This window comes from Rousettus aegyptiacus, unplaced genomic scaffold (genome assembly GCF_014176215.1).
Source record: "Rousettus aegyptiacus isolate mRouAeg1 unplaced genomic scaffold, mRouAeg1.p scaffold_m13_p_6, whole genome shotgun sequence".
In the NCBI taxonomy this organism is placed as follows: domain Eukaryota; kingdom Metazoa; phylum Chordata; class Mammalia; order Chiroptera; family Pteropodidae; genus Rousettus; species Rousettus aegyptiacus.
The window spans coordinates 56,526,816-56,533,141 of record NW_023416309.1 but is presented as its reverse complement, the minus strand read 5'-3'; the positions used below and the strand labels follow the sequence as shown (position 1 = coordinate 56,533,141).

At 51.2% G+C, this 6,326-nt stretch overlaps 1 pseudogene; it reads right to left on the bottom strand.

Moving 5' to 3' along the window:
• Window positions 1-4,782: 4,782 nt before the first annotated feature.
• Window positions 4,783-4,901, bottom strand: LOC118604825 (annotated as a pseudogene).
• Window positions 4,902-6,326: the final 1,425 nt, after the last annotated feature.

The window sequence follows — 6,326 nt, the reverse complement described above, 5'->3', positions numbered from 1 at the left end:
TGGACTGAGAGTGGGGAATAGTTGTCTCCTTAGAAAAATTAGGGAGCCATTACCCGAAAACATGGGTGGGGGGGGGCTGCTGAGAAGGCAGAAACCACAGCTTCCCGTTGAGGCGACTGCTCGTAAGAAAATAGATTGTCAAAGGCAGTTCGTGAGTGACATCCAGGGACTCAGCTGTTCTCTAACGAACCGAGAAGCAGCAGCTTTGGAGCCACCCTAGCGCTCACATTCTGGTGCTGGTAGCCTACAGAATCCCGCTCAACGAAAACCCGGTACCTCGTAATCTACCTGACTGAGTAAAGCTTCTGGAACCTTCTATGATCACAATTCCAGCCACAGTGCTACTCCAGCTCAGTGCAACAGCCACTTCTTTCACAAAACTCCAAACCCCGTGACGCTTTCCGGACTGAGTCACCTTCGGCGGGTAAAGAACCTGGGCTGCCCGTCCTGCCCGCAGAGGACCACCTGTGCTTTATTCCCCTGGGAGCTGTGGCTCTAGGGTCTCTTCGTCACTTTCCACTTCTTCTCCTGAAACAGGGGCGGGTGCTAGCGCTTACCTTCGGCCCTTCTTGCTGAGATGTTCCACGCGAATACTACGACGAGTACGCCAGGTTTGTCTGGAAGAAATTTACTTCTTTTACCAAGGAAATTGCTGTTTTTAAGAGGAATACGCGGTAATGCCCATGGGTATAACCTTGGTTACAGTGGCCCAATTTCTAAGCATTTGTATCTTAAGGAAATTACAGTAGACCGGACAAAGTCGCGGGCAGGAGGGTCCTCGCCGGAGCGGTCTCAGCGAAGTCACAGAATCTTTGCAGCCATCGAAACTCAAGTCCTCAAGTATTTGCTGACTTGGGAAAGGGTTCAAAGAGAAGAGAGAGAGAAAACAGGGCACAAAGTCGGAAGTTCTGTTTGCTTTTTAAAGTGACTCATCTTTACGTGTGAAACACGCATCGAGCAAGTACGAAAAGGCCCGCGGCAGGACGTTCCCGGAGGTCGCCGCCGAGAAGCCTGAACGGTGGATCGGAGGGGTTTCTGCGTGGAGAGCCGTCATTTCGCCTCCTTCTGAGGAGATGTGGAAACGTCTACACCAGCCGAATAGCCAGTTCTGGTCCACGTCAACATCAGGGCACAAACACGTCTGTGTTAAAGAACCTGCTTCTGTTAACTGAGCTCCGAAGGACGATCGTATTTTTAAAAGCGTTAATATCGTCGCTGAACTTGGTTTTACCCGTGGCCAAAATATTTAAAAAAAAAAAAAAAATTTGATGCTGCAGTGTCGGGAAGAAGTCAACTTTCCAAACGGAAAGCAGGCATCCCGGCTCGGATGCCGAAGCCAGAGGCGGGTCCCCCGCCGCCTGGCATCCGAGACGCCCCTCTGCGCCTGCTAAACCGGGGAGCGACTTCCTTCCCATTCCCCAAACTCCGAAATGCTGTCCGTTGTCTCCATGACACGCTTCCCGAGGATGAGACTTACGACGCGCTGGAGCCCCCAAAGGTCCCTCAGAGCCGACGCGAACCGACAGGAGGGGAGAGGGACGGGCGCATTCACACAGCCGCGTGCAGCAAGCCACGGCGACGGAAGGGGCCGGGCGGGACTTTCTCCTCGTTCAAATACGCCGTTCGGGCTCTCCCCTGATCCCTTTATTGTTGGTGTTTCCTGCTCCTCACCACGTCTTAAATTTGAGCGTTGTTTTAAGCAACGTGGCTGTGTGTTAATTTACCAAACACACACAGCGCCGTCCCAGGAGCCGACGTGACAGATAGAAGCTGTGCTGGCTATTGGCCCCAAAGGCGGTAATTTGTGTTCTGAAATCCCTTAATTGTATATGCACACAGCGAGTCTAATGGCCCCCACAGAGGCGCTGGGCCCGGCCGGAGTCCCTGAACTCTGTCGCAGAATCAGGAACATAAACTTATAAAGGAAGAGTTTTAAATCAGCGATGGGGATAAATCATCTTTGAAGAATCTGTGGTATAGTACACAAGACATTCTAATCACCACATCTATAGTTACAAAGAAGAGTAAATCACTGAAAAAAATTAAGTGTCCTCAGTACAATAAAGAAGAATAATTAACTTTTAACTCGAAGCTGCCATCCCGATGTCAGATGACTCTGGCAAACCCTTGGGAAATGTCAAGATGACAAAGGCAATCAACTTCGGGACTGTGAGCAGAGAGCTGGTGGCTTCCGTGGGGGTTCATGTCTTATTTTTTTTACACAGCAAGACAAACAGATGAGCCGCTAAAACGATCACGCGTTTGAGAATACCTCCATGTAAATACCCAAACTCAAAAAATAAAAAATAAAGCAATTCTGTTTTTCAACATATGCTCTTGATTAATAAGTAGCATGTACGTCCCTTCACAAGGCACCACGCATTGTCACACTGAACTCCTGGCGCGGGCTCACGACAGCCCCACGGCCCTGCTGGGCAGACAGCATGACCCCACTTCACGGAAGAGGAAACCAAAGCTCAGTGGCTTGGCGCCTGGCGTAGGGTCCCGCGGTCAGGAGTGATGGAGCCAGGACCAGAATCCCGTCCTCTGAGCTGTTCTCTGCAGGGCGAGGGCCGTCAGGACAAAGGACAGGAAAGAGGCTGTATGGTGGTCTACACCACAGGCCACTGGCCCAGGGAGGACGACTGTCACTGTCGGGGGTGCCGCAGAGGGCTGGGACTCGGAAACACTGGCCAGCCACCACTGAGATGGCTTAGTGAGAAAGCAGCGAGGCCCTGCTCCTGCCGGTGGGCCCACCTCTCCTCCGGGAGGCGGGGACGGATGCCGGGCTTGCCATCGTCTGCTAGGACGCACGCTTCACACTTGTCCAAACAATAGACTCCCCTTCCTTGCAGGCAGGTAACTCACAGGATTGCTGTGATGATGAAAATGAGAAAATTCACACCTAGCCAGTAGGCCAGGAGGAGCTGTTTGCTTCATGGAAGACAAGTGGTAGATAATGAATTAAAGCGTGCGGGGGTGCTTGTGAACTGTGAAGTCTTCCCTCGGATGAAGGGCTGTTGTTATTATTCCTTCAACAAACAGTCCTGGGAGCACGTCGCTCACTCTGCACTGTGCTAGGCATGCAGGTGGATGCGGAGGATTGGTGAGACGCACTCCCCAACCTCGGGGAGCAGAGCTTTATGCCATTTAACAAAAACCTCCGTAGCGCGTGAAATCAACGGCAGCAGAAAGCTACTAACCATGCCACGTTCTTCGTCAGGCAGCAGGAAAAGGTCATCAGGAAAAGCCCCGGAGGTGGGTGCAGGGCCAGGTCCCTAGGGACTGAGGGGTCTCAGGATAAGATAGCACCTCAGAGGTCTTCCAGGTCCTCGTGACTCACAGGTGGGCCAGCGACCAGTGACCAACGGCATCGGCGTCCCTTGGGGGCTTGTGAGTGACACAGACTCTCAGGCCCCACCCAGCCTGCTGAATCAGAATCAGCACATTAACGAGATCCCTGGTGACCAGAGGCGCGTCACAGTTTGGGCAGTGCTGGTCTGGTGGACCCCAACCCCTTGAATTCCAGATGCCGCTTGCGGGCTCTGTCCTGGGTTTAGACTCGGTGCTTTTTCCCTGGCAGCGGTTAGTACAGCGGCCTCCCAGCCCCGGCTTGAGCACTTCGAGAGGCTCAGTACCTAGTTATTTGAGGGGGGCTCCCGAGAGACCCCCTAAGTAAATTTTAGATAAGCTCCATGGCTTCTGCCAAGGCAGACCATGCCGCACACACCCTTCGAACTTGTGAGCGTCCACACCGCCGTTCTGCGTGACGCAGAAACTAGCAGAAATGCTGTCGTGTTTACAGGGATGAGGAACTCGACACCCAGAAATCCAGCCCTCTCTCCTTAGTGACGGAACGGGGCTGCAGTCCTGTGACGATGTCCACCTGGGCCTCTGAACCTCCCCTTTGTACCGCTGCAGGGTGAAGCTGGGGGACAGGAGTGTGCGCCCTCCGTCCACACCGGCTCTGGGGGCCGGCGGTGCGTCCGGGTGTATGGGGGCAGTCTGGGGGGGACTGGGCTCCCAGGACGTGCCTCAGTGATCTAAAGTCACTAAAGTAACCTAAATTGACCATAGTGAAATACCACTTCACACCCGATAGGATGGCTATTATACATTTTTTTAAAAACAGAAATGGCAAGTACTGGCAAGGAGGCAGAGGATTCGGAGCCCTTGTGCGTTGCCGGTGGGAATGTAAATGGTGCGGACGCTGTGGGAAACGGTATGGCAGTTCCTCAAAAAGTAAACACAAACCTATCACATCCAGCAATTCCCCTTGCGGGCGTCCTCCCAGAAGAATTGAAAGCAGGGTCTCAGGTAGTTGCATATTCGTGTCCATAGCAGCATTATTCACAATTATCCAGAGGTGGAATCAACCCAAACGTTCCTTGCCAGATGACTGACTGGGTAAACAGAATAGGATGTATACATACAAGGGAATATCACGCAGCCTTCAAAAGGAGCGCAGTTCCGACACCGGCTGCGACACGCAGGAAACTTAAGAGAAATCAGCCAGGCACGAAAGGACAAATATGTTATGGTTCCCCTCATATAAAGAACCCGGATAGTCGAATTCAGAGAGACAGAGGAATGGTGGCGGCCAGAGGTAGGAGGTGGGGGCAGTGAGGAGTTGCTGTTTAATGGGTAGACTCTCAGTTTTACAAGGTAAAGAGTTCTAGATGGATGGCGGCGATGGCCACAGAGCAGTGTGAGTACGCTCAGCGCCACTGAGCTGCACAGTGAGGATGGTGAATTTTCTTTTTTTTGTTTTTTGTTTTGAAACTCCTGCAGCACCTGGTCTTCCTAGGTGGTCCCCCATCCAAGTACTAACCAGGCCCGACCATGCTTAGCTTCTGAGATCAGACAAGACTGGGCACATTCAGGGTGGCATGGCCGTAGGGTAAATTTTCTTTACGTAAATTTTACTACAATTAAAAAAAGACATAGCGCTATATAAGAAAATACCTAAAAGACCTCCAGTAAGAAGCTTGGAAGTCACCGCCCTGACCTAACAACAGGTGAAAAGCTGGATGACTGAACAAGCTGCAACTCTTCATAGATCTGTAAGAGAAGTGGGGTCGAAGGGCAAACTGCCGCCCCTTAAATGGAGAGGCAGACAGGCAGGTACAGATAGTCACAAACCTCCGTGGGAACCAGTGCTGTGGCAGGAAACCCTGAACTGTAGTTGACGAATTGCCAGAGACTCAGTTAGAACAAGTCCGAGAGCTAAAACCTCCAGGAGGATCCACGTTGTCATGAGTTTTACCTCCGGGAACGCGACCTGCTGCTCACAAGATATGTCAGAGAAAAACCCCTCACGCTTCTGGGAGCGGGAGGGGAAAATGAACTTCCGAAATGTGCCAGAGCATTCCTCTCTCCTTAACTTGGCCTGCCCTCCGGAGAAACCAGCTAATCGGAACCTAAACGGCCGGGGTTTTGTCAGAGCCAAAGTGACCTTCAGGAGGGGACATACCCAACTCCTGTCCAATCTCAGAGGGAAAAAAAAAACAAACTGAGAAACATTTATAAAGTTCATGCTCTGGAAACACAGGCTCACTCGGAGGCCCTGCCCCACACCTCTCCGCCTCGTTACCGACGGCCTGTTTACAGCAGCAACTTGTACCCAGTAGTACATCATGTCCGAATATCAATTCAAAAATTATGAGGCATATTAAAAGACAAAAAAAAAAAAAAACATAGTTTGAAGAGACGGAGCAAGCATCGGAACAGACATGGCAGGGATACTAGGATGATCAGACTGTGAATTTAAAACGACTGTGACTAATATGCCAGAGCTCTAATGGATACCGTAGGCAGCATGCGAGAACAGATGGGCAGTGCCCGCAGAGATGGAAACCGTCAGAAAGAACCAAAAAGAAACGCTGGAGATCGAAGCCACTAACGGAAATGAAGAGTGTCTGAGATGGGCTGATCAGATGGACGCGGCTGAGGAAAGGGTCCCTGAGCTGGAGGGTAGGACGATAAGAACCTCCCAACCTGAAAATCAAAGAGGAAAAAAAGCAGAGCAGGCTCCCCGAGACACCTACGGTAGGTGCAGCGTACTCATGCCGGGAGCGCCAAAAGGGGAAAAAGAGAGAAACGAAGCGACATTTGCATCATTAATCACTGAGAATGTCCCCACAATGAATATCAGACGCCAAACCACAAACCCAGGAAGCTCGGAGCAGGAAAATACCGAAAGACTACAGCCAGGCTTATCGGACGTATCACGTTCAGACTACTAAAAAGCCAAGATAAAGAAAAAAAATCCCGAAAGAAACTAGAGGAGAGAAAATGTTACCTGTAGAGGATCAGAGATAAAAATT